At 35.5% G+C, this 21,221-nt stretch overlaps 1 protein-coding gene and 1 long non-coding RNA gene across 4 annotated transcripts in view; one reads left to right on the top strand and one right to left on the bottom strand.

Annotated features, from left to right (window-relative positions):
• The window catches only part of LOC309665576, a 218,700-nt gene that overhangs the window by 39,150 nt on the left and 158,329 nt on the right, over window positions 1-21,221 (bottom strand). The window contains exon 3 of the long non-coding RNA XR_014266522.1: window positions 7,829-7,921. This is a non-coding gene — a long non-coding RNA (uncharacterized lncRNA). The remainder of the gene's footprint in view (window positions 1-7,828; window positions 7,922-21,221) is intronic.
• The window catches only part of UMAD1 (UBAP1-MVB12-associated (UMA) domain containing 1), a 240,728-nt gene that overhangs the window by 202,043 nt on the left and 17,464 nt on the right, over window positions 1-21,221 (top strand). The window lies entirely within an intron of this gene.

Raw genomic sequence — 21,221 nt, 5'->3', positions numbered from 1 at the left:
CTGTAGTATGGTGACTAAAGTTAACAATATTGTATTGTATACTTGAACGTTACTAAGAGAGTAGATCTTAAATATTCTCAACACATACACACACAAACACAGTAACAATGTGAGGTGATTAAGCTGTAAGTGACCCTATTCTAGTAATCATTTCACAATATATATTTATACCAACGCATCACATTGTATACCTCAAACTTGTATAATGTTTTATGTCAATTACATTTCAATATAGCTGGAAAAATAGGAACAGCATTTACTTCCTAGTGAGGGAAGGAAGGGATTGGGGGGGGGGGGTGCGGCAAGAGGGACGCAGTATAAACTGCAGAGTTCCTAGTAATGTTCTATTCCTTAAACTGAGTGGTAAAATACAGGTGTTTGTTGTATTTTATCGTTTGTGCTTTACACATATTTTTAATATATTATCTCCTCATTGTTTGAGAAATGAAATAAAATACACAGTAGGGATGGGGTAAGGAAGTGTGGAAACAACAAGGATGGAGACTTTTTCGAGGCATTTTACCACACGGAAGAACAGAGCAATAGAACAATAGGAGGAGAGAGATATGAATAAAAACTTTTTTAAAAAAAAGTAGATGTTATACCATGTTGGATACTAATAGGAGTGATCTAGTAAAGAGGTAAAAGTCAGAATGAGGACAAAGAAGGGGTAATTTCAAGAACAAAGTTCTTAATAAGTGAGTGATGCAGTGTACAAATGAATGGTTTGGTCTTAGGGACAGTTCATTCAGTTTAATGGGGGGTGGGGGAAATTATATGGTGCAGTTGCAAGTAGATTTGTTGGTGGGAAGGGACAATGATCTCTAGAGATTTTTGGCCATAAATTTCAAATGAAACTAGTCAGCATGATTCTGTGCTTTCCTCCAACCCACATCCAGCTACTCAAGTGCATGCAGGTTTGCAGTTGGCATAAAATTGGGTTTAACTGGGCTTGAGGTTTTTCTAGATAAAAACCAGGTAGGAACAAACAAGGCAATGGAAGGTGTGTGCAATGAAATAATTACAGTGATGAAACAGAATCCATTCTGGATAAAGAAGCAAAAGATATAATGATATCATGGACAATGAAAAAGTGGCTTGGCTATCTTTGTGGGTCACTGAATTGCCAGAGTACAGCTTCTAGAGTGTGTGAAGTAGATTGTTAGGAGGTGGTAGTGAACGTGTGTGATGCATGAAATAGAGTTCTGGAATTAGAATTTTTATTATTAATCTCAAGGTCTAAGATGACCATGGAAGTACACGGCTGCTGTGGTTGAACAAAAAGGATTTTAGAGGTCATGGAACTGAAAGGATGGAGTATTGGATGGGTTGTGTATTCATGGTTTTCAATCCTGGCTGCACGTAATCAGAGGAGCTTTCAAAGACTATCAATCAATCAATGCCCAGGCCCTTGCCCAGACCAGTTAAATCAGGATCTCTATGTGTAGTTTCTGGGGAACTGCTATTTCTTAAGAGCTCCCCATGTGATCATAATGTGCATTCAGGGTTGAGAATCACGAGTCTACATGAATGTTGGCATCGCCAAGAAAGATCGTAAGAGAAATGGTAGAGAAAAGTATGGTTAGCTGGGGGAGCACAGGAGGAAGGAGGGGTGATTCAGAGGATCACGGCCTCCTTGAAAGGCACTTAGCTCAAGTCATGTCTTATAGTGTGTGCGCTCAATAAATGGTATCTACTATGATTTTTGTTGTTATTATTATCATCATTATTATTGACAGTGGCAACAGCAGTAGTATTATCCAGAGAGAAGAGTCCAGATCTTTTATTAAATTCTCAAAGGGTCTTTACAAAAGGTTAAAAATCACTAATTTTAGATGATCATCAAGAAGGGTTCCTAAGAGAGTTTGGGAAAAAACCCCTAGGAGCTGGCAGTATTCTTAATTGACCTTCCAGAGTAATACTAAAGCAAGAAGGAGCTCCATCCCATCATTGCCTGACTTGGCAGTTCGCAGGCGTCAGAAGCCAGCTGGTCAGGAGTTGGATGCAACTCCCTGCCCTGGGAGCCAAATAATTGCCTAACAGACCTTATTTTCTCTTGTCAAACCTAAATGCTAAGACAGCTGATGAGTGTTGCCCCACTAATAGGAACCTAAAAGCCTTAGTTGTGTTTCAGCGTTCCTGTCACAGAGTTGGGAGTGGGGAGAGGAGACAGACATTAAACATACAACACTAGTATTTTATGTTTTCAAATTGCTTTATGTGCATCTTTTACAGTCTTGCCCCTTCCTCCACAAAGGGAGAGTGTTATCAGTCAGGGTGAGCAGTACTATTTAAAGCTAATGTAGGGACTTCCCCGGCGGTCCACTGGTTAGGACTTCGCCTTCCAGTGCAGGGGGTGAGGGTTCAATCCCTGGTCAGGGAGCTAAGATCCCACACGCCTCGCAGCCAAAAAACTAAAACATAACACAGAAGCAGTATTGTAACAAATTCAATAAAGACTTTTAAAAAAAATGGTCCACATCAAAAAAATCTTTAAAAAAAATAAATAAAGCTAATGTGTACTTGTAGGTACTTTAGTGACTCCTCAAGATGTAGTCTCACTAAAGAATGCAAAGAATACTAGGTACAAACTAACAATGTAACATAAATAATCTTATTTTTGTGTTATTGCACACAAAAGCATGTTTTCATGTAGATTCACTGGCTCACCAGGAAAGCTGGCAGGCAAGCACCTTAGAAAAGATAAAGTCAAAGAAAGAATTGGGAAATATTCCCAACTGGAACATTCCAGGTTAGTTCTATTCTAGTTTGAAGAAGAATAAGATACATCTGTCCCTTTATATCCAACCAGATTTTAGTTTGCTATAAAGAGACATAGCCTCTTATGTTTTATTCCCAATCCTCTCTGTCCTCTATGATAGTTCTTATCAGCTTGTGTTATAAATGAATAAAAGAGCTAATTTAAAAACCTATCAATCACCTGATAGAGGAAGACATCCACTTTTCTCCATGGCCCTATATAAAGCAAAAATAATGATGACAAGGCTGGATAATGGTCCTTTCCAGTAAAGAATGTCATTCCTGTACAGCGTCTCTGTTGGGCATGTTAGGTAAGAAAAGACAGTAGAATAACCAAAGTTTGTTTTATAGATCAGTCATCTTTTAAATACTTCAGCTGTGTTTCTGTCCTTATTTCATACCTGAAATTACCAACTTTTCATTTACTAATTGTGTGACACTGACCTAGCTCTGTGAGCTCCAGTTCTCACTCTGTAAAATGAGGGTAACTCTCTCTCTCTCTCTGGCTTCTTCACAGGGTTGCTATTAAAAGCAAATGAGGTTATGGATGTGGAATACTTTATAAATTAGAAATTGCTACATGTAATGGTTTTTGTCTTCATTATCATTCAGGTTCTGTTGTCAGTGCTGTACTTCTAGTCTAAAAGATGGACCTTAATTTATTTTGATAAGCATGACCAAGTCCTAGACAGGTTTAAAACATGATTTGGCATTACCAATATGGGCATAAGAATAGGACATTTAAAAGTTTTTATTGTGAGCCATCAAAAATTTAGAATGCTTTATTAAGGTCTAAAAGAAAAATAGTATTGTTTTCTGATAACCTGTGGGCATTTTCCTGATGGTGCTCAGTAAAATATAGCAAAGCAAATCAAGTTGCCTTTTGACTTTTTGGACTGCTATTATGTGAATATTTTATTGAGAAGAAAGTTCACTATCTGAAGAAAGCTATTATTACCCTAGGGAAAAAAATATAAAGAGTACATCTCTCATTCAATACATATTCTTCAGAAATCTTGGTCACTGGAGGTCCATTGTTGTTTCTTTTAGCCTCCTTGAGAAATTCTTTTTTTCCCCATTCAGCAAATATTTCCTAAGCACCTGTTCTATGCCAGGCATGGTTCTCAGGGTTGGAGATAGAATACAATTATGAACAAGATAGACATGGTCCATTTCCTCCCAGAGCTCTCAGTCTCTGAGGTATAAAGGCAGTTCCAAAACCCTATTGCAGTCTGTTCTGTGACAGTGAAAGGTGGGGACACCCACAGCTGTGCCAAGTGGAGAATCTCACCATTTCTCACATATGACTATGTTTAAGATGGCCCATCCCATACTGCCAGCCCTTCAAACAGCAGTCTGGATGCACAAATTTAAAAATCTGTTTAGCGAACCTACTTTGCAGAAACTAAATAAAGTCTCCTTGACACTTTAAGAAAAACACAAGATGCCATATTAAGCCCCCTGCTTTTAAGGTTGAGCACTTGACTGCAAAATTTGTAAAAGGTCAGCTGCTTCAGCATGTAGGTATCCCTGTCAGGGCCCACACTTGTCTATTCTTGGCCCAATCAATTGCTTATTGGGTGCTTCTAGAACTAAAATGATTGCTTAAAAACTGGCAGATTCTTCTGTGAGGAACGGTAAACCTTATTTTAAAATGAAAGATTCTCAGAACTTAGAGTACTTTTCTACTGATTCCTTCTAGAGCTTTATGTACATCTGTACACCCCTGTTTCATTTAACCAGTCTCTGCATGGATTGGCAATTAAGAGTCCTATTCTTGTTCTTACACTTAGAGAATAAATGAAAGGAGAGCAAGTAAACTGCCTATAGTTGTGATATTTAATATAATCTAACGTTTTATTGTGCCATATATTTCAGTTGGATTTAAACCTGTTCACGAACATGGGACTAGTAGGCTGGAGATAACCTTAAGAGCGTATAGAAAGGAAGATTTATTACAACTTGGTTGCTGTATTTTCTGCAGTGGGGATTTCTTACCACCTCGTGATTCTCAGATAAAATCTTTTCCATCTAGGAAAAGAAGTTCCAGCCTTGGGGCCAGACTGACCTAGGTTACAATCCCACTTCCACAATTTACTGAATTGACATTACTTGAACAGCTAACATGCTCCAGGCTCAGTAATGTAAATTCTGTAATCCCCCCAAACCCTTCCTACCTCCGGTCTCAAAAATTAGCAGGGAGTCTCTCCCTCCGTCACACATAAAATTTTATAAGTTTAACATTGAGCTTTGCTAACAAGAATAAACTGAGATACTAATTCTTTGTTTATGACAAAGGCATCCTTTCCTGCTTGCCCGTGGGAGGGAGTAAACATTTTCATGTAACAACACGAATCCTTATCCTAAATTCATAGCCTCCATCCACTTGACTGAATAAAAATGTGTGGCTGGGGACTTCCCTGGAGGCGCACTGGGTAAGAATCCGCCTGCCAATGCAGGGGACATGGGTTCAAACCCTGGTGCGGGAAGATCCCACATCGCCATGGAGCAACTAAGCCTGTGCGCCACAACTACTGAGCCTGCGCTCTAGAGCCTGTGAGCCACAACTACTGAGCCCGTGTGCCACAACTACTAAAGCCCGTGTGCCTAGAGCCCGTGCTCCGCAACAAGAGAAGCCACCGCAATGAGAAGCCCGAGCACCGCAACGAAGAGTAGCCCCCTCTCGCCACAACTAGAGAAAAGCCCTCGCACAGCAATGAAGACCCAACGCAGCCAAAAATTTTAAAAAATTAAATCTTTAAAAAAAATACACGTGGCTGAAGTTGCTTTGGTGACCACTCTGATTCCTTGTCCTCCTTCCTCTTAACAAGAGGTTGGCATAGCCTTCCCACACATTCATTACGTGGTCACCTGCAGATACGATTCCTGCAGAATCTTCATGTGAATCTCAAGGTGTGGGAACTGGTTGATGAGAGGGCACAAATTATGCATAGTGCAGATTTTTGCCTGCAGTAAGCTCCATGCCACAGTCTTGCCATTTCTCCTGTCAAGGTGCAGCTCAAGGTTTAAATTTCATTCGTCATTTAGGACCTGATTCTTTTAAAGTGGTTTGCCTAACTATGGTTCTATCAATAACTTTTAATGTGTCTTGTTAATACCTCTTCTAGAGGAGCCTAGGGGCATTTTACAACACTGACTTCTGGTGTTAATTCCTTCCCGGACTTCACTCTGCCACAGCTGTCATTAATTGATGTTCAGGTCAGAATGACAGCTTTTCTTTTGGTGTGACTCCACCTAGCAAGTGACTATCTGGATTTTTTTTTTTTCTTTTTATATTTTAGTTCAGGCTGTAAGTTCCCAGTAAAGTTCGAGTATAAGAATGCAAGGCTAAATCATAAGTAGGTAAAATTTTTCTTAGGCATCTACCCTCCACAGGTTTCTGATCCCTACTCCCCCAAAGTCATGTAAGATGCTAGTGATCCAACTAATATGAAAAACTCAAAACTCACATCCACATCGAGTATTAAGGACCCTTTAATTTGCTATTTACAGCCCATATGCTTCTCAAAAGATTTTCAATTGGCACTACATAATGCTTAATTTGTCAATTTGTTATCTTTCTACGATTTATATTGTAAAACATTGAGAAACACAGATAATTTCTGTTTACCACAAAGGAATGCCCATCATAGGTAGAGTTTCAGGCTTCTGCAGTTGAGGACCTTTACAGTGCTGCTGTTAAACTACACTGTGTGGCTAGCTAATTTCATTAAGCCTAATTTCTGCTGGTGTGCCTTACTTTTAATAGTGGAATACTCCTGAAACACTTTATGTAAATTATTGGAGAATGGACTTCTACAACTGCCTCTACACACGTGGCTGTTGGGCACATGAAATATGGATTGTGTTGAATCTGAATTGTGTGCTGTTAAGTGTAAAATACATACTGGATTTCACAGACATAGTCTGGAAAAAGGAATCTAAATTTTCTCATTAATTTTTTTATATTGTTTTTCGAACTGACATTTTAGATATATTGGGTTAAGTAAAACATATTGTTAAAAATTAATTGTACCTGTTTCCTTTTCCTTTTTTTACCGTGGCAAGTGGAAATTTTTAAATTACATATATGGCTCTCATTAATTTCTATTTAACAGGACTGATCTAAAAAGATCCTCTAATCCAACCCCTTCATTTTAGAGATAAGAAAATCAAATAGAATTCATAGAAATTAAGTGACTTGCTTTTTTTAAGTCACAAAGCATCTTAGTATAGTAGTAAGTAGTAAAGCGACCAGTGCCCTTCTCAGTGAGTGATACCAGCTTTTTGTGACTCTTATACTTTTTTATAGGAAGAAGTGTCTATCATTAGAAGTCTTCACTGAACCCTTTAGTTAGAGCAAAGAATTTTTTTCTATAGTGCAAGTAAAAAATCCTTTTAATTTGTTTTATGAATTTGAAAGTTCAGTTATTAGCTTTTCTTAAGATGGAGGTAGTTTTCCCTATGAAAATCTTGCAAACAGAACACTTAGGGCAGTGGGAAATATTTTTTTAAAAGATCCAGTAAATACCATACTAGAATTTTCAATCTCATTTGTACTTTTGTAATACAGATATGTCATAAATTTCAATTTTTTATTGGGTAAGCTCTAGTCATACTATCATGTTAGCATATTACTAGGAAATGACACTAGTAAGAAGTGAGGCCTCCAGGCTATATATTTCCTTGGTAAATTGCTAGGCAACTAGTTATTTTCTCTTGCTAAGCTTTAGAACTCTCTATGTTAGTATTGTGGGAACAGCCTTTATTTGAGCTAAAGAATTGCTCACGTGTAGAAAAGTCATCCAGAGTTCAGTTTTAAGAGCGGTATAGAGTGGTGTTTTGTGGTGTATGAACTATGACCTTGGACCAATTATTTAATGTCCCTGTGCCTCACTCTCCTTGTCTCTAAATTAGGGATAATACTACTCATGTATAGGGTGGTTGTGCGGGTTTGAATGACACATATGTAAAATATATATGTATGGCATAATATTCCATAATATCTCATATTATCAATTTTACCTTAGTACAAAGAGAAGATAAAAGAGCAAGTGTTTGTTCTTACCTTTAAAATATTTTTAGCCTCTTCCTCCTCTTTCCCAGAAATCTTCCACCATTGAAGTAAGAGTTCTTGGTCAAATCTGCTTATTAAGGACATCTTCTTTTCCATAGAAATATATAAATTTTTAATTGTTATCAGAGAGACGTCACAATCCTTACAACACTTATAGACAGAGATACTCTCATTACAAATACAATAGGCATAAAATATCACATTTATAATATAAAATGTAAACAGATGAGACTTTATTAAAAAGCTCATCTAAATAGTAGTAGTTTTTCCATTTGCACCAAAATAATAAAATACCTAGGAATAAATTTAACAAAGGAGGTAAAAGACCTCCTATACACTGAAAACTGTAAGACACTGATGAATGAAATTGAAGAAGACACAAATGAATGGAGAGATATTCTGTGCACATGGATTGGAAGAATTAACTTTGTTAAAATGTCCAAAGCAATCTATGGATTCACAGCAATCCTGTCCAAAATTCCAATGGCATTTTTCACAGAAATAGAAAAAAACAATCCTAAAATCTGTATGGAATCACAAAAGACCCTGGATAATCAAGGCATTCTTGAGAAAGAAAAATAAAGTTGGAGGCATCACGCTCCCTGATTTCCAACTTTTGCAAATCTATAGTAATTAAGATAGTATGATATTGGCATAAAAACAGACATGTAGACCAATGGAATAGAATAGAGAGCTCGGAAATAAACCCACATGGTCAGTTAACTTAATGACGAAGGAGGCAAGAATATACAATGGGATGACAGTCTTTTCAGGAAATGGTGTTGGGAAAACTGGACAGCCACATGCAAAAGAATGAAGCTGGAACACTATCTTACACCATACATAAAAATTAACTCAAAATGGATTAAAGACTTGAACCTCAGACCTGAAACCATAAAACTCCTAGAAGAAAACATAGGTGGTACGCTCCTGGACATGGGTCTTGGTGATGATTTTTTTGGATTTGACACCAAAAGCAAAGGCAACAGAAGCAAAAATAAACACGTGGGACCAAACTAAAATGCTCCTACACAGCAAAGGAAACCATCAACAAAATTAAACAGTAACCTACACTGTGGGAGAAAATATTTGCAAACTGTATATCTGATAAGGGGTTAATATCCAAAATATATAAAGAACTCATAGAACTCAATAACACAAAAACAATGTGATTAAAAAATGGGCAGAAATCAGAATAGACATTTTTTCAAAGAAGACATACAGATGGCCAACAGTTATATGAAAATACGCTTAACATCACTAATCATCAGGGAAATGCAAATCAAAACTACAATGAGGTATCACCTAAAACCTGAAGCATGCCTATTATCAAAAAGACAAGAGAGAACAAGTGTTGGTGAGGATGTGGAGAAAAGGAAACCCATGTGCACTGTCGGTGGGAATGTAAGTTGGTGCAGCCACTACCGAAAACAGAATGGCAGTTCCTTAAAAATAGAACTACCTATGATCCAGCAATCCCACTTCTGTGTATTTATCTAAAGGAAATGAAAACACTAGCTCAAAAAGTTATATGTACCCCCATGTTTATTGTGGGATTATTTATAGTCGCCAAGAAATGGAAGCAACAACCTAAATGTCCATCAATGGATGAATGGTTTAAAAAAGTGAGACATATATATGTATTTTATATATATGTGTGTATTTATATATATATAAAGTTATATATATGAATATTTCAGTCATAAAAAAGGAGGAAATTTTGCCATTTGCGACAACATGGATGGACCTTGAGGGTGTTATGCTAAGGGAAATAAGTCAGGCAGAGAAAGACAAATACCATATGATTTCACTTATATGTGGAATCTAAAAAAACAAACAAACAAACAAACAAAAAAACCATATTGGTGGTTGCCAGAGGTGGAGGTTGTTGGGAGCAGGAGAAATGGATGAAGGTGATCAAAAGATACCGAGTCCTGGGGATGTAATGTACAGCATAGTGACTATAGTTAATAATACTCTATTGTATATTTGAAAGTTGCCAAGAGAGTAGATCTTATCACAAGAAAAAAATTATTTTTGCAACTGTGTGGTAATGGTAATGGACTTATTGCGGTGATCTTTTTGCAATATATACAAATAATTCTTTTGTTGTATACCTGAAACTAATATAATATTATATGTTCATTATATCTCAACTTTTTTAAAAGGCACTAGACATGCCAATATCCTTCTTATCTTACTGGTCACTACTTATTTGTCTACTGGCCTATTCTCAAAAAAAACAAAGAAAACAAAAAGAAAAACAAGCTCATTCAAAGAGTAGGGTTTTTTTAAAAAAAAAAAAAAAAAAAAAGAGTAGGGTTTTTTTAAATTGGCTTTTCAAAATCATGGTAAAATTTTGATAATCTTTGGTTATGCTTTGGTAACTATACCAGATACCATCATAACACTGAACTAGATTTTAAAATTTGACATGTATTGAGAGTTAGAATATTGCAACAAATAATTTTCAATAATAATTGTTCCCAAATTTCAAATATTTTAACATTTAAGAATAGCAATTGAGTCACGTAAGTTTAAAGGTTTTTCACTTTAAAATACTTCATCATACGTGTAGTCAGCATTCATTATCTTACTCCTCTTCGTGCCCACTACCCATCCCATTTCTTTTCATTGCCTGCTGTTCCATTCTTGCAACCAACACTTCCCACAGTTGGTTTTCTTGTGTTTTGCCCAATTTCCCCTCTGTACTATTGCGTTGGCCAAAAAGTCGTTCGGGTTTTTCCATAAGATGTTACGGAAAACCCCAAACGAACTTTTTGGCCAACCCAATATCCTCACCAGAGCAGCACCATGGCTGTTTACTCCCCACTCTGTCTGTTGCCCAGCACTGTGCCAGACACACTATAGGGACCCAAATATTTTTTAAATAGATGAATGCAGTTGATCTTCTGATTCCTAAATCATTTCTTTCCTCTGTATTATACTGCCTTTGTCATTTTTATAATTAGAATGCACATTTTTTTACTCCAGAAATGAAGGTCCTTATTTATACCCATGTGGCCAAATTTCTTAAAGCCATTTGGTTTCTACATTAGATGTCTTCAGCTGAGTGCAGTTTTTAGGGGATCCTTTCTAATTACAGGAAGGTGCCTCTTTCCTTCAATGCTGTGATCTGACCTGTGACAAATCTGTACTATACACTATGTAACTGGCTAACAAGTCAATTGCAAACCAGCTGAATGTACAAATCTTAGTGCTGTTGTTGAAATCTCTTCACAGTAGTCACCATGATCTCAAAGTTTGTTTCAGAATTCACAAGCATCAATCAAATCTGAAGATGAGACACTAATGAATGTTGAATTCTCGTGCTTTAGGTGTACTTCCTTTTTAGATTTTTTTGTTCTCTGCTATTTTTACAGTACTGTTTCATTTAAATTTCCTACATGCTAACTTCATTTGTGCGATTGAAATAAAATTGCAGTATATACATGTTTTAAAAAATAAATAAATAAATAATAAATTTTTTAAAAGCCATTTGGTTTTCTTACATGTAGTTTCAAAATTCTTAAAATGTTTTTAGTTGGTAATCATCTTTTGATGTATTTGAGCCAATATGAATTAAGCCAATGAGGAATTTTTTAACTTATTACTAAATGAGGAAAAGAATTCTGGAAAGTTCAGGCACCACCGGAAGCTCTTTGGAACCAATGATATATTATCTGGCATATAATTTTTAATGACTATTTTTAACATTTGTTAATATTATGATTAATTGATGCCTCTTTCAGCTTGACAAGTCTCTGTGTCATTTATTCCTCCATAGTGACTTTAACTGAATTTAACAGAATCTGTTATGCTACTAAATGTATCAAAGTACACCTTATGGTCAGTCTGTTTTTCAGTTTGCCATCTCAAGATAAAGTGACATATTACTGTTTTCAAAAAGAGAATACATTTTGGCAATTTTTAATTCATTCCCGTGATTTTGGTCGTTGGGTTGAATGTGTGGTTTCACTCCAGGAAGTCTCTAGTTCCTACATCAGTAGTTGGTCTAGTATCTAAAGTGTTCACAGTTTAGTTAAAATTATACTCAGTACCAAATGTAGCACTTCCATCAAGGAAGGCAAAGTCAAGTGACATTTCTGATGGTCTCAAAAATGACCATAGAGGATATGCTGAATAAAGGTTACTATTACTGAAATGCTTGCTAGAAGTTATTTCTCTGAGCATTGTTACAGGAAGGGAAAGGGAGAAATTGGTGAAATCTTGACTGGAATGCTGCCTTGTTCCTACCACTTGGGTTTGGCAGCCAGGAGATCATTATAAAAATTGTTATTGGCCTTAAAATACTAAAAATAGAACTACCATACGACCCAGCAATCCCACTACTGGGCATATACCCTGAGAAAACCATAATTCAGAAAGAGTCATGTACCACAATGTTCATTGCAGCTCCATTTACAATAGCCAAGACATGGAAGCAACCTAAGTGTCCATCAACAGATGAATGGATAAAGAAGATGTGGCACATATATACAATGGAATATTACTCAGCCATTAAAAGAAACGAAATTGAGTTATTTGTAGTGAGGTGGATGGACCTAGAGTCTGTCATACAGAGTGAAGTAAGTCAGAAAGAGAAAAACAAATACCATATGCTAACACATATATATGGAATCTAAAAAAAAAAAAAAGTTCTGAAGAACCTAGGGGCAGGAGAGGAATAAAGACGCAGATGTAGAGAATGGACTTGAGGACATGGGGAGTGGGAAGGGTAAGCTGGCACGAAGTGAGAGAGTGGCATGGACTTATATACACTACCAAATGTAAGATCGATAGCTAGTGGGAAGCAGCCGCATAGCACAGGGAGATCAGCTCGGTGCTTTGTGACCACCTAGAGGGGTGGGAGAGGGAGGGGGAGGGAGGGAGATGCAAGAGGGAAGAGATATGGGGACATATGTATATGTGTAGCTGATTCACTTTGTTATAAAGCAGAAACTAACACACCACTGTAAAACAATTATACTCCAGTAAAGATGTTAAAAAAAATTGTTATTGGCTCTTTTATTGTCCAGTCATCAAACTTAATGAAAAAGATAACTAGAAAGTAAAGACTGCTTTTAGAATTACTAGGTCAATTTTCTGTATTTCTGAAGGAAAGGTTTTTTAAAAGCTGTATGTACCCTGGCAAGTCTGTCATATTTTACTGCCAGCCCTATTTATACTACTTTCTCAATTTGCAAGGATAATAAAATAATTTCTCTTGTTCTTTGAAAAACTCCATATGCCAGATTCTTACAGTGATATTAGTCTACCTGTTACTCAAGTTATGAGTAGATTTTATATTACTTGGATTTCTTAATGTATTTCCCTTATGTTGATATTTAGGATAATACTGAATGTGGCAGATAGACTTAACTGATATTTTCAAATTTCATTACAGTTGGCAAGGAAATAATAACTAACATATACTGAGTCCTTACTTACTGTGTTCCAGGAACCATATTAAGGAGCTTTATTGGTGTTATTCATTTCTCACAGCATCTCACTAAGTAGGCTCACTTATTTCCATTTTACAGATGAGGAAACTGAGACATATGAAGATTAAGTAACCAAGGTGCAGAAACATACAGCAACTTTTCCAAGATCACATAGCTGGGGAGCCCTTAACCAGTATGTTTATGTTGTCTTTTCTACAGTTCAATACAGTTCACTGCAAAAGCATTTGTGGCGGTATGCACATAGAAATTCATCCAGAATAAAATTAAGGAGTGTAGCCAAGGGGAAGACCAGGAGGCAGGGATTATGGTCCCAGTGGATTGTGGGAGGTCTTCTGAAGGAAGGGTGGAAGATAACACCAGTCCGTTACTCAGCCCAGAAACGTTCATTCATTCAGCAGTATTTATTGAGTGTCTACTGTGTGCCAGGTATTCTGCTACGTACTACATATACAATTGACTGCACAGGGGCCCTGACTCACAGAGTTTGCATTTTAGTAGGAGATAAAAACTAATCTAAAATAAAATAGGCAAATATGTAAAATTACATCAGGTCATGGGAAGTATAGTGAAGGAAATAACCCATGCAATGAGATAGAGAACAACCAGAGGTACTTGGGAGGATCTGCTTTAAGATGAGGTGGACAGAGCAGGTCTCTCTGAGGAAATAGTATTTAAGATGAGACTTAAAGCATTACATTGAAGCAAAGAGTGTTAGAACAGGGGAGCAAAGGCAAATTAAAATATGATACCTTTTCTCACTCAGATTGGGAAAGATTAAAAAACCTGAAAATCACCACGTTTTGGTGGTGGTGTAGGAAAAAGAAAATGCTCACAGCCAGTATAAGTCTAGACAACTAGTCTAGAGAGGAATTTGGCAAAATCTCTCAAATGTGAAGACAATTTTGTATATATACTCTAGACCAGTTATTCTTAAAAGAAGTCTAATAACAATGTACCTCCTTATACTAAGATGTCATAAAAATTTTCTATCATAACTTTAACAGTTGCAAAGGATGGGATTTCCCACATATTGTAAATATTCACATTTAAACATAAAACTATTTTATCATTCTTTCATATATAACCAATGAAATTGAAATCCCATAGCAATTTGACACATGACATCATCCATCTAAAAAATACATGCACAAGCTCTTTAACAATCGGAAATTTTACATCATTCCTTTTTCTGCTTGAACTCAGATTTCTATCCACTGAGTTTAATCCTTTATCTTGAAGGTCTTTTATTGATCACTATACCATATTTCTTAGCAACAAAAAATATTGGTATAAATTTATATATATATGTGTGTATATGTGTGTGTGTGTATATATATATCTACTATGACTATAGGCCAAGTGTTAGAAAATTTCTTCTGAATTATTATTTTAATTATTGGTAATATATAATCAAAACAATATAAATATATTACAAATTTTTATAATTACTAAACTTGAAAGGTAAATTTTTATAGAATGGTGTCTCTTAATAGAAGAGCTTAATTTTTCCTTCCATAAGTTCAACAAGTTCATGTATCTAAGGATGATTATTACTACAATGAAGCTAACAGTAAAATGAAGAGAAGGAATTGGGCCATGGTAATTAGTGTAGAGGAAGAGCTTATAAAGATATGTTAGTGTTTTTTAAGTGCATTAGATATAGTAGAACCTACAATATTCCTTTCAAGTTTATCTAAATATTATACACTGCTTAGATGAAATTTAAAAATGAATATGGATTTATGATTTTCAAAAATATGTTGGCAAAAGAATGACTATGTTTCCTATATGAGTCTGATTGAGGGTTCAAGAAAATAAAAAACACTCACTATGACCAATGTGTATTCCTTTTACTTGAAGATGCAGCTTTGATCTATTGGAAGTAAAGGTGAAATTTTCACCATTAATCTACTTTCTGTCTCAATAGATTTGCCTCTTCTGAATATTTCATATAAGTAGAATTATATGTGGTCTTTTGTGACTCACTTCTTTCACTTAGCATAGTGTTTTCAAGGGTAATTCATTTGAAACATGTACCAGTGTTTCATTTCTTTTTATTCCTTTAATTGTTGAATAATATTCCATTATGTGGATATACCACATTTTGTTTATCTATTCATCAGCTGGATTGTTTCTACCTTTTGGCTATTATGAATAATGCTATTATAAAAATATACAAGTTTTTTTTGAATACCTGTTTATAATTCTTTTGAGTGTATATCTAGGAGTGGAATTGCCGGGACTATGATAATTCTCTGTTTAAACGTTTGAGAAACTGCCAAGCAGTTTTCCAAAGTATCTGCACCATTTTATATTTCAACCAGCATGTGTGATAGTTCCAGTTTCTCCACATCCTAGCCAGCAGTTGTTATTATCTGACTTTTTGATTATAGCCATCCTAATGGGTGTGAAGTGTTTCACTGTAGGTATCTTGAGGGTTTGGGGTGTTTTTTTTTTTGGCATTTCCTTCACAGCTAATAATGTCAAGCATCTTTTCACGTGCGTATTGGCCATTTATCTGCTTTGAAGAAATGTCTGTTCAGATCCTTTTCCTGTTCTTCAAATAGGTTATCTTTTTTTATTATTGAGTTGTAAGAGTTTTTTATATATTCTAGATGCATATCCCTTATCAGATATATGATTTGCAAATATTTTCTCCCATTCTACAGGTTGCCTTTTCACTTTCTTGATAGCATCCTTTGAAGCATAGAAGTTTACAGTTTTGATGAGGTCTAATTTATCTGTTTTTTCTTTTGTTGCTTGTGCTTTGGTGTCATATTTAAGAATCCATTGCCAAATTTGAGGCCATGCAGATTTGCCCCTATTTTTTCTTCTAAGAGTTTTATAGTTTAGCTCTTATAGGACTTTGATTCATTTTGAGTTCATTTTTGTATGTGGTGTGTTATAAGGGTCCAATTTCCCTTTGTATGTGACTGTGCATCCCAGCATCGTTTGTTGAAAAGACTGTTCTTTCCCCATTGAATGATGTTGGCACCGTTGTCAAAAATCAGTTGACCAATGACACATCGGTTTACTTCTGGACTTTTTGTTCTATTCCATTAATATATATGTGTATCCTTATGCAAGTCCCACATTGTCTTGATTACTGCTGCTTTGTAGTGAGTTTTGAGATCAGAAAGTATGGGTCCTCCCACATTGTTCTTCTTTTTCAAGATTGTTCTGGCAATTCTGGATACCTGGTAATTCCATATGAATTTTAGGATCAGCTTGTCAACTTCAACAAAGAAATCAGCTGGGATTCTGATAGGGACAGCATTGATTCTACAGATGACTACAACCGATTTTTGCATATTCATCTTGTATTTTGCAAACTTGCTGAACTTATTAGTTGTAATAGTATTTCGGTGGGTTTCCTAGATTTTCTTATAAATAAGGTCATGTTATGTGTGCAGAGAGATAGTTTTACTTCTTTTCTAATCTGGATGCTATCTATCTATTATTTGTTGTTGTTGTTGTTGATTGATAGCCTGACTGCCCTGACTAGAGCCTTTAGTAATATTTTGAATAGAAGTGGTAAGAGTGGACATCCTTGTCTTGTTCAAAATCCTAGGGGGAAAGCATCTAGTTTTTCACCATAAAGTATGATATCGGCTTGACTTTTCCGTAAATGTCCTTTATCAGGTTGAGGAAGTTCCCTTCAGTTCCTAATTTGTTGAATGTTTTTATCATGAAGGGGTATTAGGTTTTTTTCACATTTTTTTCCTGAGCCTGTTGAGATGATATTGGTTTTTATTTTTTATTTTATTGATGTGATGTATTACGTTAATTGGTTTTCCCTAAGTTCATGTAAATCATACTAGGAGACAGTACAAACGTCATGCAACAAAAAGCATACACTTTATGTCTATTGTCCGTCCCGGTCTCTTTTCAAAAACAAATTAACTTTTTTGGGTTGTGGAAAAGAAAACTGAAGGAGCAGCATAAATTGGGTAAATTTTTGTGCAAGTGAAAATATTCTTTGTTTTCTTCTCAGTGATTAGCTACTCAGAAATTTGAAATTGTTTTTGAAACTTGTGATTTGCTTTACTTTTCCTAGTTGATGATCCAGATCTTTTTTATGTCTTTTCAAGCAATCACCATGAAATTTCTATTTTGAACTACAACACTTTAATCAATTTTTGTTTGGGTTTTAGTTCAAAGCAATTGAATAAATAGGAAGTAAAAATGCACTCGTGGGCCTTTTTAAAATCAACTGTGCACTTTGAGCATGAAAGCACCACTTTTATTTGTGCTACTTTGGGCATAAATAGTGATGATGTACTTCCCTTTTTTTCTGCATTTAAGGGTCCACCCAGAAGTCTGCAACTATATTGAGTCTCGGAAATGTTCTCATTCTCTTCTCTTGCCTGTGATATAATCTCTTAGCATAGTTGGTTCAAGAATAATGTTAAGTAGACCCAGATCATGTGTTTGGGCCCGTTAAAGGCAACGTATCTTCTCTGTTTCTTGAGAACAAATTGCAACTCAGGTTCCAGCCACCTGGCACCTTTTTGCCGTTGCTCACCAAGCACCATGAGCTGGGAAATGTGGGCAACTGAATGCAGTCAGTCCCTGTCACTGGAAAATTGACCACAGAGGGTGTGTTTTCAGGAAGAGTCATCTTCATTGAACAAAGGCCAGTATGTGGTTACTTTAGGTTCTTAAATTTAACTGGAATATATTTGGTTAAGGTAAAAAGGTTATTTTAAAAATATATTACTGAGGCTTCACAACGGTGCTTTTAGGGATTAAAATAGTCTGAGCGGTCTGTAATTTCAGGGTTTCTAAGATCCACATAGAATTAGCGTATCCAGCTAGATATAAAAATGAGACATAATACAACACCCAATGTTTTTTCCTTTTTTTTTTTTAATTGGTATCTTACCATCCCATGTGCTTTTGTTTTTGTTTTGAAAGAAAAAGAAAGTATGATTATTAGAAAAGTATACTACAACCCTTTATGAAGGAGAAGATACTTTTTTGGTCTTTAGAAGCCACATTTAAAAAGGCACGAAGTGATGTTTCCTTAGACTGTGTTGTACTTGTGAGGCAGAATAGAATAGCAGCTAAAAGTCTAATTCTAGAGTTAGACTAAATTCTCTGCGTTTCAGTATTTCCCATCTCTTAAATGGAAAAATTAAATGAGATAACACAGGTAATAAACTTAGAATAGTGACTGGCAAATAAGTGCTCATTAAATGTGAACTATCTGTGGTAGTAGACTAAGTACACTATTAGAACATTAGGACTGAACCAAAATGAAGTTAATATAATTAGTCACTAGTAACTAATATAATTTACTTATTAGTATATATCAGAGTTCATAATCTAAACCCTTATTTCCATCCTCATGGGTAGCCATAAATTATCTACTTTCTTCAGAGAATTCCCATCATCAACTCACCTGCAAAAAAGGCATAGGAGGGGAAAACAGGCTCTGTTGGATTCTGAGTGTAGAATCTGTACATTTAAGAACACTTTTGGAAATTACAGGTGTTCATTTTTAGGCCACTTTGGCAGTTGAAGCCATAGCCATTATTTCTAGAAGGCTAAAGGAAAATCTGTACTGTGTTCTGAAAATTGACTACCTAGAAACTTTGGTGAAATACTAGATCTTTGGAAACTAGTGCTCAGATTACCAAGAACCACCATGCAAATAGCTGGGTCCTAGATTTACATGATGCTACTTCTTCCTCCCACCCTCCATGAGGCCTCTCTGCTCCCTGGGTTGGCTATCGTGAAAACCAAGTTGATCCATGGTAAAGTCTCCTGGTGGCCAAAAAAGGAGCTGTGTGGCGCTCTTCCTATCACATCCCATCTTCCATTTCTGTCACTTAGCTGACGGACTGTACTCTCACTTTCACTGCTGATAACCAGTCATTCTCACTTCCAGTGAATTGCTTTCTTTCATGCACATACATCTTTCTTATACCCCATTTCTCTATCAGATTTTGCCACTTAACTTCAGGAAAATTCTACCATGTCACCTTACTATTTATGGGAGCAAAACAAAAAAATCTTAATGAACACAGCTCTCTAGATTTCCTAGAGATACTTCTAATTAAAATACCCCACAACAAACCTAGGCCAGCAATCTTGACAGTGCTCTGAAGTACCTTTCAGATTCTCTACCAAAGTTCAGCTCATACAACTTAATTTGCCTTTTTTCAAGTACTGACATTCAAGATAATTTTCATATGTTTTATCTTATTTACTGTTATTCTAATTATAATAGGAATACTGTAATAATAATTTTCCTACATCTGCTTATTGAAGATATATAGGATTTCATCTCTGTTGTGGACTCATTGGCCTGAGAAAATATAGTCAGAGTTCTTAATAATATAATGGTGAATTATTAAAAGATTAGTACCTGCCTGTATTTTTCGTATTCGACTCCTAAATGTTTGTTGCTTATTATCAAGAGCAGAATGAAGTTTCTGTCTGGGATGATAAAAAAGTTCTAGAGATGGATAATGGTGTTAATTGTGCAACGTTGTGAATGTATTTAGTGCCACTGAATTATACACTTAAAAATGGTTAGGATGATAAATTTTATGTTGTGTATATTTTACCACAATAAAAAATATTATCCTGAGTTAGCCATAAAATGAAATAATAGCATTCTATTTGGGGCTCTGAGTGTGCACCTAGAAGGGACTTAGCCTCCTGCCACTCCTAAGAGCCCCTTCATTCTCACACTGGGGTGGAGAAAACACAGCTGTGTTTACTTTTCCAGCCCCATCTTCTATTTTGAAATATAACCTTTTTGCAAATGAGAGCCAAAGTCAAGTGACGCAGCTTTCTGCTCACCTCTTCAGTTTTCCAAACACTGTTTTTCTAGTGGAGTTCTGGGTTAGGTACAGCACACCTAGGTAACACTATCACTCAAATGCCCTCTGAGTGGAATTTAATTAGCCTACCTTCATAATTTCTGTACTCAACTTGGTATGATGCATTTCTTTTTCACTTGCATCTGTGTGTGAAAACGTACAATTGTGTATTCACCAACCATAGTATTTTCAAGCGTGTGGACCATTCCACACATCAAATTCAATTTACAAAGAAACTAAGGCTTTTCTTAACTAGTATTTTTCTATTTCGTAAAGAATTATTTGTTTCCTGAGATTAGAAAGATGTTTATATGCAGTGTGAGCATGAGATCCTACTGATAATTGTCTTTGAATTCTCTCTACGGACATGACAATTTGAAATGCATACTAAAAATTATGTATTTATGTTTTTACACAATAATGATAAAACGACAAAATATAAATTTTGCAGTTAAAAGAGCAGCAAAATAGATTAGCTTTCTGTCTTCAAACAACAACCTTAACATGAATTGATTAAAATCTAAATGTCTGTTCTTAAAAATGTATATTATACTTAGGTTATGAATTTATTAAATGTTCATTTCATCAAAGCACATGCCAAAAAAGCCAGCATGTAGCTATTACTTAATATTTTTAGATTTACTTTCTTCTTGTATTTCCTCCTAGTATCCTATGGTATTATTTCCATTCAGTCAATATTATATAAGTATAAAACATGTTTTTATATCTAATTATAAACATCTAATTATATACATTTAAACATCTAGTTATATAAAAACAAATATATATATTTATATTCTCTTACCAGCTTTAAAAATAGAAAAGTATTCCATTTTCTTTCTGATTATATATGCAGACAGTTGAAGTACATTGTTTTACAAAGTGAAAATCGTTACAATGAAATTAATAGTCAGTGTGCTGAGGAAATGTGCAAGATCATTTTTCATCGTTTTCCCTTGAAATTATCTAGAAAAAATATGATCTTGTTGCCTTGCATTCTGAAGAAGTTGAATAGATATTTGAAATAAATAAAACTATGTAAATGGGAAGTTAAGTAGGTTCCAGTGTGACTAATAAGCGATATCA

This window comes from Balaenoptera physalus, assembly GCF_965194825.1.
Source record: "Balaenoptera physalus genome assembly, chromosome: 8".
Lineage (NCBI taxonomy): Eukaryota > Metazoa > Chordata > Mammalia > Artiodactyla > Balaenopteridae > Balaenoptera > Balaenoptera physalus.
The sequence above is the reverse complement of the archived record's forward strand: the minus strand, read 5'-3'. Positions and strand labels throughout refer to the sequence as shown.